General features: G+C 41.2%; 1 protein-coding gene across 2 annotated transcripts in view; it reads right to left on the reverse strand.

Moving 5' to 3' along the window:
* Window positions 1-15,398, reverse strand: part of Lima1 (LIM domain and actin binding 1) — a 106,940-nt gene that overhangs the window by 81,651 nt on the left and 9,891 nt on the right. The window lies entirely within an intron of this gene.

Consider the following 15,398-nt stretch of genomic DNA (forward strand, 5'->3'; position numbering starts at 1 on the left):
TTGACTCTCAAGTAGTACAATGCCTATCTAGCAAGTACAAAGCACCTGAGTTCATGTCCCAGTACCAAACCAAATCAACAAAACAAAAACATAAAAACAAAAAAAATGGTTTCCAGGTCATATCTCATGATTCTGATTCATCTGGTTTGGAAAAGTGCCCAAAAAGACCTCATTTAGCAACAACTGTAAAGTGACTAGGCAGGCTTCTCCATTAAATAAAGAAAAGCACTGAAATAGAGGGTTAAACGCTATATGCAGTCTATGAAACATAGGAAAAGAGCAACATAAAATATTTTAGATATTCTACTTTGAATTTTCTGTTAACATTCAAATTTTCCTGTGTAAGAAAATCTGCTCCCATGGGCTGCGAATGTGGCTTAGCAGTAGAGTACTTATCCAACATGCATGAACTCTTGGGATAGATTCCTCAGTACCACAGGAACAGAAAAATCCAGAAATGGTGCTGCAGCTCAAGTGGTAGAGTGGCTTTGAGCAAATGAAGCTCAGGGACAGTGCCTAGGTCCTGAATTCAAGGCCAAGGACTAGCAAAAAAATGAAAGAAAGGAAGGAAGGAAGGAAGGAAGGAAGGAAGGAAGGAAGGAAGGAAAGAAGGAAAGAAAGAAAGAAAAAATTGCTACCTTTAAAAGTAGCCTGTAAGAGAAGGGATTTTGCCCTAGTGGTAGAGTGCTAGTCCAGCATGCATGAAGACCAGGGTTCGATTCCTTGGTACCACATACACAAAAAACTGGAAATGATGGGTGGCTCAATTGATAAAGCTCTAGCCTTAAGAAAACCCAAGGACAGTGCTCAGGTCCTGAGTTCAAGCCCCAGGGCTTGTGGTAGAGTGCTTATGTGGCATGCACAAAGACCCGGGTTCAATTCCTCAGTACTACATACATAGAAAAAAGCCAGAAGTGGTGCTGAGGCTCAAGTGATAGAGCTCTAAGCTTGAGAAAGTCCAATGATGGTGCTCAGGCCCTGAGCTCAAGCCAAGGACTGGCAAAAAAAAAAAAAAAAAAAGAAAGAAAGAAAAGAAAAGCTGGAAGTGGTGCTGTGGGTCAAGTAGTAGAGAACTAGTCTTGAGGAAAAAAATCCATGATCATGAAGGCAGCTATACTCTATTAAGATGAAGTTTAAGCAGGGAGGCAAGAGATTTGGCCTCTGATCTTAACCTTGCCAATAATTAGCCATAGGACTCCAAACAAAACACCTATCTAGACTTTGTCTTCTTGTTTAAGATGAAGAAGTTACAATAGTCTAGTGTTTTATTTTTAACTGCAGGTTACAATTCCTGAGTTGTGAAATCAATTTCAGTAGTCAGAACCAGAATGTTTTGTTTTGTCTTTGTTTTTGCAGCACTATGTATTGAACCCAGGCCTCCCACGTGTTAGACAAGAACTCTACCACTGAGCAACAACCTAGCCAGTTTGTTTCAACAGAAAAACAATAGAAAGCATCAGGCAATGTCAGACTGCATATACAAATATGTATATTTGTATATATGTGTGTGTGTGTGTGTGTGTACACACTATCTTGGGGTTTGAACTCAGGGCCTAGGCACTGTCCTTGAGCCTCTTTTTTTTTGTTTTTTCTTTTTAGTAGTTTATTGGAGTTGAGTCTCTCTCTGGGACTTTCTTGCCCTAACGGACTTTGAATGGCAATCCTCATGAGTAGTTAGGATTACAGGTATGAGCCAGCAGTGCCTAGCTTAAATATTCTTTTATAAAGCTTTTGTTTTAGGCCAGGAGTATGGCTTAGTGGTATAGTACTTGCATATACATAAAAGCCTGGGTTCGAATCCTTGATACCACATACACAGAAAAAGCTACAAGTGGTACTGCGGCTTAACTGGTAGTAAAGTGCTAGCCTTGAGAAAGCTAAAGAGCAGTGCCCAGGCCCTGAGTTCAAGCCCCAGGACTGGCAAAAAAAAAAAAAAAAAGAAAAGCTTTTGTTTTGCTTTGAGGACAGGGCTTTACTGTGTAGTCCAGGTTGGCCTACAGCTCCAGCTTTTGTCTCCTGTGTCTCCTGAAAGAAGCTGTTTCAGTTATTTACATATATGTAAGTTAGATAGAAATGTAAATTATTTTTCTTTTCTTCCCTCTGTCCCTCCCTCCCTCCCTTCCTTACTTCCTTCCGTTATTTGCTTTATTTTTTTGTTTTTTGTTTTTTGGGTTTTTTTTTGCTAGTCCCGTGGCTTGAACTCAGGGCCTGAGCACTGTTATTGTGCTTTCTCAAGGGTAGAGCTCAACCACTTGAGCCACAGCACCATTTCTGGCTTTTTTCTATGTATGTGGTATGGAGGAATCGATCCTGGGTCTACCACTTGAGCAACAGTACCACTTTCAGGTTTTTTTGTTTTTTCTATATATTTAGTGCTGAGGAATTGAACCCAGGTCTTTCTATATGCTAGGCAAAACTCCCAGCCCAGCGCTCTAGCCTTGATAAAATCCAAGGACAGTTTTCAGGCTCTGAGCTTTGTGAATGGTTAGGTGAGCATTTTACATCTAGGCTACGATTCCAGCCCCCTAACACATTTTTTTTTGTTCTTTCCAGTCCTGGGGCTTGAACTCTGGTCCTGGACACTATCCTTGAGCTCTTCAGCTCAAGGCTACTGCTCTACCCCTGGGCCTGGGCACTGCCCCTGGGCTCTTCAGCTTAAGGCTAGTACTCTACCACTTGAGCCACAGCACCACTTCTGGTTTTCTGGTGGCTAATTGGAGATAAGAGTCTCCAAGACTTTACTGGGCAGGCTGGCTTTGAATCCATATCTTCCTATCCCAGCCTCCTGAGTAGCAAGGATTACAGGTGTTGGCCACCAGTGCTTTACTAAATTTAGCCTCTTTATAATTCACTACAATATGTTCACTGTTTAAAAAATAGAAAAAGTACTGAGTGCGGTGGCTCACAGAACTGGCACACACACACACACACACACAAATTTAAATATATACTTAGGCCAATAGGTCAGTAGTCATGATAGAATCTATTAATCAGCCTCCATGATGGATCTATCTTGAAATTCTTTCTATCTCCCTTCCACACTTCTACCTTTCTTCTACCTCATTCCCTTTGGAGAACCTCATTCCCTTTGGAGAACCTCATTTCTACAGGTCTCAACAGGTGTACAAAGTCAGAGCTGCCATTTTGTTCATTGTCTAGGTTTCCTCGCCAGAGTGACTGTCAAAGGATGGGCCTACTCATCATGTCCATTTATGTAGAAATATACAACATAGGAAATAGAAGTCTCTTTATGCTCTTGTCTGCCTCTTCCCTCAAGCCAATTTCATTTCTCAAAGTAACTTTCCCAATACAGAGTATAAACTTTGTTATGTTCCACATATAATGATAACACTATAAAATACATAGTACTATGTGTCAGACATTGTTCTAAGAGCTCTACTAATATTATCTTTATAGATATATATCATTATGATATCTATTTTATAGGTGCGAAAACTGATACAGAATTTAACACATATCACATACATATGTACATCTTTTTAACTACAATGGCTTTATGTTAATGTGCTTCTCAGCAATTATTCATTTTCTTTCTAATATATTCTTATATCAGCACATAAAACTACTTAACTTTAACCACTTAACTACTTAACCAGTAATTTTTTTTCCTTGCCAGTCCTGGGGCTTGAACTTAGCTTTAGCTGAGTTTCCTTGCTCAAAACTAGTGCTCTATATAGAGCACTAGTTTTAGAGCAAGAGAAATTCCTGGTAAGCTAAGTCAGATACAGGACTACAAGATTAGCCATAGGGAAAAAAAGAAAAAAGAAATAACATAGGAGGGGCCAGGAGTTTGGCCTAGTGGTAGAGTGCTTGCCTAGCATGCATGAAGACCAGGGTTCGATTCCTTGGTACCACATACTTAGAAAAAGCCAGAAGTGGTGCTGAGGCTCAAGTGGTAGGGTTCTAGCTTTGAGAAAAATCCAAGGACAGTGCTCAGGCCCTGAGCTTAAGCCCAGGACTGGCAAAAAAAAAAAAAAGAAATAACATAGCTTACTGTATCTGACTTGGTATATTGTATATATGTTTATTTATTTGAAATAGGGAAGGGAAGGAGGGAAAAGAAAATGGGTGAATCGGGGGCTGGGAGTTTGGCCTAGTGGTAGAGTGCTTGCCTAGCATGCATGAAGTCCCGGGTTCGATTCCTCGGTACCACATACATAGAAAAAAGCGGGAAGTGGTGCTGAGGCTCAAGTGGTAGAGCTCTAGCCTTGAGAAAGTCCAAGGACAGTGCTCAGGCCCTCAGCTCAAGCCCAGGACTGGCAAAAAAAAATATGGGTGAGGGAAACCGGGACAAAAACATGAGAAGGGGTATCAATATGCGAGAAGTAATGCACCCACTACCAGATGGATGTAACTACTGTAACCCCTCTATACATTAGCCCAAATATTAAAAAAAAAAGTCTCATGGACTTTCCTGCATGGCTGGCTTTGAACTGTGATCCTCAGATCTCAGCCTCCTGAGAAGTAGGATTACAGGCATGAACTATTGATGCCTAGCATCTAATGCTTTAGAACTTACTGAACCAAGTCCCTGTTAAAGAACAGCTACTATTTACATTGCTTTGGATTCTTCATTATTATGAACAAGACTGCAATGAAGGATCAGAGGAGTAGTAGAGCACCAGCCATGAGCAAGAAGATGAGAGAGAATTCAAAGCCTTAAGTTTAAGCTCTAGCACGTGCACACACACACACACACACACACACACACACACACACAAACACTCACAAACACGGAGGGAGAAAGGGAAGGACTACAATGAATACACTTTTATGATGTCTACATGATCTATATACTTGTACAGTAAGCAAACAGCTATGGTGTGCTCATAGAAAGTAACATTTCTAGGCTGGGATGGAAGACTAGAAGTAGTGTGATTGCCTAGCATGCACAAAGCACTACAAACACAGAAAAGGCTGGAAGTGGTGCCATGGCTCAAATGATAGAGTACTAGCCTTCAGAAAGCCCAAGGACAATACTCAGGCCCTGAGTTCAAGCTCCAAGACTGGTGAAGAAAGAAAGAAAGAAAGAAAGAAAGAAAGAAAGAAAGAAAGAAAGAAAGAAAGAAAGAAAGAAAGAAAGAAAGAAAGAAAGAGAGAGAGAGAGAGAGAGAGAGAGAGAGAGAAAGAAGAGGAGAAGAGAAGAAGAGAGAAGAGAGAAAGAGAAGAGAGAGAGAGAGAGAGAGAGAGAGAGAGAGAGAGAGAGAGAGAGAGAGAGAAAGAGAGAAAGAGAGAAAGGAAGAGAGAAAGGAAGAAAAGAAGAAAGAGAAAGAAAGAAAGAAAGAAAGAAAGAAAGAAAGAAAGAAGAGAAAAGAATGGAAGCAAGCAAGCAGAGATAGAGAAGAAAGGGAAGGGGAGAGAAGGGGAAGGGAGGGGAGGGGAAGAGAGGGGAGGGGAGGGGAGGGAGAGGAGAGGAGGGAGAGGAAGGGAGAGGCTGTGAGTTTGGCGTAGTGGTAGAGTACTTGCCTAGCATGCATGAAGACCCAGATTTGATTCCCTGGTGCCACATACATAGAAAAGCTGGGAGTGGTGCTGTGGCTCAAGTGGCAGAGTGCTACCCTTGAAGAAAAAGACCAAGGATAATGCTCAGGCCCTGAGTCCAGTCCCTAGGACTGACCAAAAAATGAAAGAAAGGAAGAAGCATTTCTAGTTCAAAAGGCCTATTCATTCAAAATTTTAATAGACACACCCCAAATTTGTGTTTGAGGAAATTACACCAATTTAAATATATTTCTTATAATATGGTAAAAGAGAAAGTGTAATAATTTGTTAATTTTATTCCTTTAGTCATAATGGATTTTGAAGTTCTTTAAAAATGTGTATTGGAGCCAGGTGTGGTGGCTCATGAGGCTGAGACTCAGGCCTGTAATCCTAGCTATTTAGGAGGCTGAGATCTGAGGATCAAGGTACAAAGCCAGTCCAGGACAAAAGGACCTGAGACTCTTATCTCCAATTAACCTCTAGAAAACAGAAAATGGGGCTTGGCTCAAGGGTAGGGCAGTAGCCTTGAGCTGTAGAGCTCAAGGACATCACCCAGGTGGAGTTCAAGCCCCATGACCCACAACAAAATAACTAAATAAAAAAATAAAATAAAACAGGCCGGGAATTTGGCCTAGTGGTAGAGTGCTTGTCTAGCATGCACGAAGACCTGGGTTCAATTCCTTGGTACCACATACATAGAAAAAAAGCTTGCTAGTGGTGCTGTGGCTTAAGTCGTAGAGCTTTGGCCTTGAGAAATGTCCAAGGACAGTACTCAGGTCCTGAGTTCAAGCCCCACAACTGGCCAAATAAAATAAAATAAAATGTGTATGCAGGGGTGGGGGGGAAGACCAGGAGCAGTCTACTGGTAGAGTGCTCACCTAACATGCACAAAGCCCTGGGTTCTATTCCTTGGTACCACATATACAGAAAAAACCAGAAATGTCACTGTGGCTCAAGTGGCAGAGCACTAACCTTTAGCAAAAAGTGTCCAAAGGCAGTGCCCAGACCCTGAATTCAAGCCTCAGGACTGGCAAAAAAAAAAAATGTGTTTTGGCCGGGAGTTTGGCCTAGTGGTAGAGTGCTTGCCTAGCATGCACGAAGACCAGGGTTCGATTCCTCAGTACCACATACGTAGCAAAAAGCCAGAAGTGGTGCTGTGGCTCAAGTGGTAGAGCTCTAGCCTTGAGAAAGTCCAAGGATAGGGCGCAGGCCCTGAGCTCAAACCCAGGACTGGCAAAAAAAAAAAAATGTGTTTTGACCACTCTACGTATTTCCTTTATGAAACTGTATATATTTGTTAATGCGGTTTATAAATTATTACCTCTACAACATAATTCCTTCTTCTAATTGCACACAAACTAAATATCATGTGTAACTTCTTTTTTTTTTTTTTTTTGCCAGTTCTGGGCTTGAGCTCAGGGCCTGAGCACTGTCCTTGGACTCTCAAGCCTAGAGCTCTACCACTTGAGCCTCAGCACCACTTCCGGCTTTTTTCTATATATGTGGTACCGTGGAATCGAACCTGGGTCTTCGTGCATGCTAGGCAAGCACTTTAACCACTAGGCCAAACTTCAGGCCCCATGTGTAACTTCTTATACAATTAAAATCACTTATCTAAGCAGCTGTTCTTTCTTGGTGTCTGATTCTTAACCAGATCTCATTAATATTCTTTCCAAACAGAAATGGTGTTTTACTATATAGATAAGAGCCTGCAGCCCTCTTGTAGGGCCTCCAGCCCTGACTGCTCATTAATATTCCCTCCAGTGCACAATGCAATAAGGAGGGTGACAGAATGTGACGATCCATCATTAAGAGAAAGTCACTGTTTAGGATTACGTTCCTAGTAGGTCTAGTGCTTTCCAGTTGCGTGTGGACACTTTAAAAGATTATGATCATTGTCCTAGGAGTGTGGCCTAGTGGTAGAGTGCTTGCCTAGCAGGGACAAAGCCCTGGGTTCAATTCCTCAGTACTACATACACAGAAAGTGGTGTTGTGGCTAAAGTGATTGAGTGCTAGCCTTGAGAAAGTCCAGTGACAGTGCCCAGGCCCTGAGTTCAAGCCACAGGACTTAATAAAATAAAAGATTAAGATCATCTATGGAAGTTGAATCTCTCCTGTGGACACCAATGAAATGATGTGTCTTTGATTTCAGGGCAAAAACAGTTCTGGGAATTAATTTCTAGCTTGCACCTAGGGTTATTAGCCAGAACAAGAAAGCAGAAACAGACTCAAACAACTACCACCCAGAGACTATGTCAGAATTAAGTTAAAGTTTGAGCCACACTGCAACATAAGCCTTTGTACTGGGGCTTTCTCAAGGCTAGATTTCTGCCACTTGAGCCACAACACCTCTTCCAACTATTTCTATGTATGTGGTACCGGAAGATTCAAACCCAGGTCTTCGTGCATGCTAGGCAAACACTCTACCACTAGGCCAAACTCCCAGCCCACACTTCTGGCTTTTTGCTGGCTAATTGGAGATAAGATTCTCTGGAATTTGTCTATATTGGCTAGCTTCAAACCTTGATCCTCAGACTCCTTAGTAGCTAGGATTACAGATGTGAGAGACCAGTGCTCAGATTATTTCATTTGCTATTAATCTTTACAATATCATGAAGCAAATATTACTATCGTTTCATATAGGAAGAAATTAAGGTTCAGAAAAGTCAGATAAGCTTATAGTCACACAGATAGAAAACTTTAGACCAGGGCTGGAAATGTGGCTTAGTGGCAGAGTGCCTGCCCAGCAAGCATGAAGCTTTGGGTTCTATTCCTCAGAACCACATAAAGAGAAAAAGCTGGAAATAGTGCTGGCAAATGGTAGAGTGCTAGCCTTGAGCAAAAGAAGCTTAGGGAGAGTGTCCTGGCCCTGAGTTAAAGCTCCAGGACTTGCAAAAAAAAAAAGGGGGGGGGGGGCAGAGGGTGGCTAGGAAGGTGGCTTAGTGGTCGAGTGCTTGCCTAGCATGCGTGAAGCAAGCCCTGGTTCAATTCCTCAGTAGCAGAAAAAGCCAGAAATGGTGCTGTGACTCAAGTTGTAGAATGCTAGCCTTGAGCAAAAGAAGCTCAGGGACAATGCCCAAACTCTAAGTTCAAGCTATAGGATTGGCAAAACAATTAATTAATTAATTAATTAAAATAAAACTTAAAAAAGAAAGAAAGGAAGACTATAGACCAGGGATTTGAAAATATTTCAGTCTTCAACTTTAGGTTGAAATTCTAAGGGCTTGGCCAGAAGCTGCAGCCTGGGTCTCAGCTTAGCCTACTCTGCCCCAAGACTCCTTAAAGCTCCAGGTGACATAGTAAACTCATTATAATAATAATAATGTTATTAGAATAACATTAGAAAAATCCCTTAAACCTTAGTCTCATCATCTCCAAAATGTTCTTGGTCAAGGAACTGGGTTTTGTCAGCTCAAAGCTAACCACTAGAACCACAGCACCACTTCTGGTTTTCTAGCAGTTAATTAGAGATAAGAGGCTCTGGATTTTTTTGTGCCCAGTCTGGCTTTGAACCACCATGCTCAGATCTCAGCCTCCCAAGTAGCTAAGATTAAAACAGATGCTGTGGCTCACATCTGAAAATCTCTTTCAATAAGTAAAAATCATGTCACTATGTCTATATCTCTAAACTTAAGATGAAAAGTTAAAAAATCTACCCAGGTGCTACATGCTTATGTCTATAATCTGAGCATCATGGTTCAAAGTCAGCCCAGGTTAAGAAAGTCTTTGAAGCTGGGCATGGTGGCTCACGCCTGTAATCTTAGCTACTAAGGAGGCTAAGATCCGAGATCTGAGGACCAAGATTCAAAGCCTGCTCGGGCACCAAAGGACCTGAGACTCCAATCTCCAATCAACCTCTAGAAAATGGGAAGTGAGGCTTGGCCCAAGGGTAGGGTAGGGCAGTAGTCTGAAGCTGAAGAGCTCCTGGACAATGCCCAAGTAGGGGTAGGGCAGTAGCCTTGAGCTGAGGAACTCAGGGACAGTGCCCAGGCCAAGTTCAAGCTCCTGGACCCCCACCCCCCTCCCCCCAAAAAAGTCTGTGAGATTCTTATCTCCAATTAATGACCAAAACAAACAAACAAAAGGCTGAATGTGGAGCTGTGGTTAAAGTGACAGAGCACTAGCCTGGAGTTGAAAAAGGTTGAAAAAGGTCAGAGAACAGTGCCCAGGCCTGAGTTCAAGTCCAGAACTAGGAAAAAAAAGTGGAAAAAAAAAAAAAACAAGAGTAGAGAGCTGGGCACAGTAGATCACTCCTGCAATCCTAGCTACTTAGGAGGCTGAGATATGAGGAGCAACGTTCAAAGGCAGCCCAGGCACAAAAGGACCTGAGACTCATCTCCAATTCACCTCTAGAAATTGGGAAGTGGGGCATGACTCCAGGGGTAGGGTGGTAGCCTTGAGCTGTAGAGCTCAGGGACAGCACCCAGGCTGAATTCAAGCCCCGTGACCTACAAAAAAGAAAAAAAAAGACTAGAAAAAGAATGGAAAGCCTGGAGTGTAGCCCAGTGGTAGAGTGCTTACCTAGCATGCATGAAACTCTGGGTTTGATTCCTCAGTACCACATACTCAGAAAAAGCTGGAAGTAGTGCTGTGGCTCAAGTGGTAGAATACTAGCCTTGAGGAAAGCCCAAGGATAGTGCTCAGGCCCTGAGTTCAAGCTCTAGGACTGGCAAAAAAAAGAAAAGAAAAAGAATGGAAAATTAGCAGTTGATCAAGGTCACACGCAAAAAGGTCACAGAGCACAGATTTTTCTCTTAACAACATGTTTCTCCTTTAGTTTCTGTACCATTCCATATTCTTTAATGTTAAATACATCAAATATCCATGGCTAGTTCTGTGCAGAGGCTCAACAAGTATCTATTATATGAATCAAAAATAGTCAAAAATAGTGTTATATGGGGGCCGGGAGTTTGGCCTAGTGGTTAAAGTGCTTGCCTAGCATGCACGAAGACCCGGGTTCGATTCCTCGGTACCACATACATAGAAAAAAGCCAGAAGTGGTGCTGAGGCTCAAGTGGTAGAGCTCTAGCTTTGAGAAAGTCCAAGGACAGTGCTCAGGCCCTGAGCTCAAGCCCAGGACTGGCAAAAAAAAAAAAATAGTGTTATATAGTATTCATTTGCTATATATCCCTGAACACAGACCCATTTACATAACTGAATACCTACCTAGAAACTATATGCTCACAGGTTTTTGCCATTTACATGTCAAATTAAGACAAGTAGCTAATTAAAGTTTTCTGTACAATAACAAACCAGAAGACATACACTATTTTTTTTTTTGCCAGTCCTGAGCTTGAGCTCAGGACTTGAGCACTGTCCTTGGACTCTTGGGCTTTCTCAAGGCTAGAGCTCTACCACTTGAACCACAGCACCATGTCTGGCTTTTTTCTATGTATGTATGTATGTATGTATGTATGTATGTATGTATGTGTACCAAGGAATCGAACCTGGGTCTTCATGCATGCTAGGCAAGCACTCTACCACTAGGCTAAACTCCTGGCCCGACATATACCTTTTTTTTTTTTTTTTAAAGAAAAGTGGCTTCTGCTAAAGATATAACTTTCTTCTTCTTTTTTTTTTTTTTTTAATTTTGGTTGTGGGTCTTGGTCTCTGGGCCTAGGTGCTGTTGGCTTTTCCTGAGCTCTTCAGCTCAAGGCTACCACCCTCCCCCTAGAGCCACAGACCTACTTCCGGTTTCGGTGTTTCATTGGAGATAAAAGTCTCAAAGTCTTTAGTGCCGGGGCTGGCTTTGAACCACGATTCTTAGATCTCAGCCTCCTGAGTGGCTAGGATTAAGGCATGAGCCACGGTGGCTTCCATTATTCTTATCTGAAATTTTAGAGGATTTTTTTTTCAGGACTTAGTCAATCTGAAGAGCTGGTTCAGCTCAATTTAAGCAAGAATTAAAACAGGTTTGCTCAAAAGTGACTGTTTCTAATCTTTCCTTTCTGTAAAAATCGCAGAAGTGAACACAGAACAATGCTTTAATTAGGACAAGTATAACCAAGGCTAAGTCCTATACAGAATTACTAACCCACACAGCCACAGAAGTGATCAAAGTTATCTGCTTCTATAAAGTGGTACTGCTCATCTTACTTCTTAAAAATTGGTTATAAAGATGTTAGTGTTTCAAGTGAATTTTGATGTTTGTCTTCTAAAACTATACTGAATTATGGAACTGTAAAAACAAGTTAAGAGATGTGAGTTAGGTAATGATCTTGAATTGACATGGGGAAAGTAGCCAACTTCTTTGGGTCTCAGTGTCTTTATCTCAAAATCAGATTAATTTACACAGATTGGTTATAAAGTTAAGTGCTAGGATAAAGATAAAAGCTATTTTAAAACTATCAATTACAACAAAAGATATATTAAACACAATTTCAAAGATGTGCGTTGGTGGCTCATGCCTATAACCCTAGTTACTCAGAAAGTGAGCTCTGAGGATCACCCGTTCCAACCAGTCTAAGCAGGAAAGTCTTTGAGATGCTTATCTCCAATGAATTTTCAAAAAAGGTTGAAGTGGAGCTATGACTCAAGTAGTAGAGCACTAGCTTGAGCAAAAGCAGCTCAGGGACAGAGCCCAAGCCCTGAGTTCAAGTCCCAGGACCAGGACAAAACAGAAACAACAAAAAACACAATTCCAAGCTAATTTTATTTTTTAAAAAATGGATTATAAAAACAAGGCAATTCAATGATGAGAAATAAGAAGAAATTAGAAATAGTGTCTGGCTCAAGTAAGTGTTAAGAAAATCCTTGTTTGAAATAGTTGCTAAAATATCTTATCAAGGAAGTCAAGTGCAGTGGCTCACCTGTAATCCTAGCTACTCAGGAGGCTGAGATCTGAGAATCGAAGTTCAAAGCGAGCCTGGGCACTAAAGAAAGTGAGACTCCAAATAATCTCTAGAAAAGATGAAGAAAGATGAAGGGGAAGTGGGGCTGTGGCTCCAGAGATAGGATGGCAGCCTTGAGTTGAAGAGTTCAGGAACAATGCAAAGGCCCAGAGTTTAAGCCCCATGACACACATACAAAAAAAAGTAAAATCTTATCAAGGGGTGGGGGAGGGGTAGGCCTAGTGGTAGAGTGCTTGCCTAATACAAATGTAGACCGGGGTTCTATTCCTCGGTAGTTCTATGGCTCCAGTGGTAAAGTGCTAGCCTTGAGGAAAGTCCAAGGACAGTGCTCAGGCCCTGAGTTCAAGCCCTAGGACCCGCAAAAAAAATCCTGATCAAGGGGCCGGGACTTTGATCTATTGGTAGAGTGCACACATAGCATGCACGAAGACCCAGGTTCGATTCCTTGGTACCTTGAACCACTTGCTGTGGCTCAAGTGGCAGAGCCTTGAGAAAGCTCAAGGACAGTGCTCAGACCTTGAGTTCAAGCCCATGACTGCATAAATAAATAAATGAATAAATAATCTTGCAAAAAAATCTTAATACACTTTCCCTGAAATGACATGTAATAAGGGAGAAAATTCATCTTTCCTTAGAGGAGGGAAGGAGAATAAAACTGCAAATTGAGGATTTTAATCAGTTATGTTCTAATTTGGCTACACTTGATTTTAGAAGCATAATGAAAGTTGAAAGAGTAGTATTATCCAGCCTTAACATCTCTGAAATATGTCTACATTAGTTAAAACAGTGCCCTGGATCCTGGGAACACTTCAGAAAACCTGTACACAGATGGAACTGAATCCTAACTTTTACTATATAGAAGCTTTTGTCCTTCAACATTCAGAAATCTTCAGAGATTTCTACCTGATTTGAACCCAGATAGAACTACCTCATTCTAGCTGCTGTTCTTAAAAACAAATAAATAAATCTACCAACATACCACCATTGTGGACTGCAAACCAAAGCAAGCCCTGTTAAAATGAGAAGTGGATCATCAGGGTTAATTCATTCAACAAATATTTATTGAACCCTTACCATGTGTTGGGCAATTCTCTAAGCTTAAGGCTAATACAATATTATGACAGACAAAGTTGCTGCTCTCAAGAAAATTCTACCCTACTACAGTTGATGTGATTAGTGCTTTGAAGAAAATACAAAAATTAACTGAAGTGGTGGAAGGAAAGAGTCAGCTACCTCAGACAATGGTTAGGGAAAGCTTATTTCAGTGGATGATATTTGAGCTGAAAGCAGAAGAGGAGGATATAGGAAAGCAGCCAGGTAAAGAGAAGTGATGGAGGAGTTTTCTGGGCAGAGGAAAAAGAAAATGTGGACTCTGAAACAGAAATATTATGATACTATGTCTGAGGACTATGTGAGTACAAAAGCACGAGATAACTACACGATGAATGGTAGCACCTAAGGAAAACTTACAAGTAAAGGTAAAGGATTTTAATATTTTATTCTAACTAGGATATAAAACTTTTTTTTTTTTTGTCGGTCATGGGGCTTGAACTTGAGCCTATACACTGTCCCTGAGCTTCTTTGCTCAAGGCTAGCACTCTCACTTGAGCCACACACAGCACCACTTCCGGCTTCTGTTTATGTGGTACTGAGGAATCAAAACTCAAGGCTTCATCATGCTTACTAGGCAAGCACTCTACCATTAAGCCACCCACATTCCCAGCCTGCAAGAAAAAAGAAAAAAAACTTAACAAAGTTGTTTAAAAAAAAACAACAACAAAACGTGTGTGCAAGATCAGGTACATTTCATATGAATTATCACATATGTATTATAGCAGTAAAATGAAGAATAGCAATAAATGAATATAGCAGTAAAATGAATACAGCAATAATTCAAAAACAGTGTTAAGTAAAGAAACAAAAATAAGGTGCTAAGGACAGGGAGCTATGGATTCAAGTACAAGAAATTCAAAAATGAAACTTTTAGCCAGGTATGGTGGCACATGCCTATAATCCAAGCACAGGGAATCTGGGCAAGGTGATCAGAAGTTCAAGAGCAGCTTATTAGAGTAGAGTTCTAGGTCAAGATGGGCTATGTAAAGACATCAGTCAATCAATATAACAATGATTTTTGTATTAAAAATGACATTTTGGGCTGGGAGTTTGGCCTAGTAGTAGAGTGCTTGCCTAGCACACATGAAGACCCAGGTTCAATTCTTCAGTACCACATACATAGCAAAAAGCCAGAAATGGTGCTGAGGCTCAAGTGGTAGAGCTTTAGCTTTGAGAAAGTCCAAGGACAGTGCTTAGGCACTGAGCTCAAGCCCAGGACTGGCAAAAAAAAAAAAAAAAAAAAAAAAAGACATTTAATTTGGTTCTTAAGGAAGAGGGTGTCACTCAAAGTGAATGGAACAGGAGGAGCCCCGGGCAATGGGAACTGCATGAGCAAAGGCATAGAGACAGGAAAAGGCAGGGCAGGACCAGGAAACTGAATCACCATACTACTGCAAGACCTGAAGGGAGTCTGGAGATAAGCCTGGAAAAATAAACTGCAAAGATGACTTGAAAAGAACATATTCTAATATACTTGGGTAATGGTTCCCCTTAAGGATGTTTAGAATCTTCTGAATACTTGTTAAAACTGCAGAATCCCAGAACTGTCCCCAGATACACTCGTTTCACATTTAGATGGTACCTGACTAGTTTTAGCCAATAACCAAGTGATTCTGATATAAGCAATTGAGGAAACTATACCTTGAAAATGGGCATTCTGATGATTATTAATTTTCATGATATTAGGCTGGAAGAGAAATTCTTTTTTTTTTTTTTGGTCAGTCTTGGGACTTGAACTCTGGGCCTGGGCATTGTGCCTGAGCTCTTCAACTCAAGGCTACTGCCCTAACCCTCGAGCCACAGCACCACTTTCATTTTTCTGGCGGTTAATTGGAGATAAGAGTCTCAAGGACTTTCTGGTGCCCAGGCTGGCACAATCCTCAGATCTTAGTTTCCTGAGTAGCTAGGATTACAGGTGTGAGCAACTGCAAC

Source organism: Megascapheus bottae, chromosome 2 (genome assembly GCF_031878675.1).
Source record: "Megascapheus bottae isolate mThoBot1 chromosome 2, mThoBot2.hap1, whole genome shotgun sequence".
Taxonomy (NCBI): domain Eukaryota; kingdom Metazoa; phylum Chordata; class Mammalia; order Rodentia; family Geomyidae; genus Megascapheus; species Megascapheus bottae.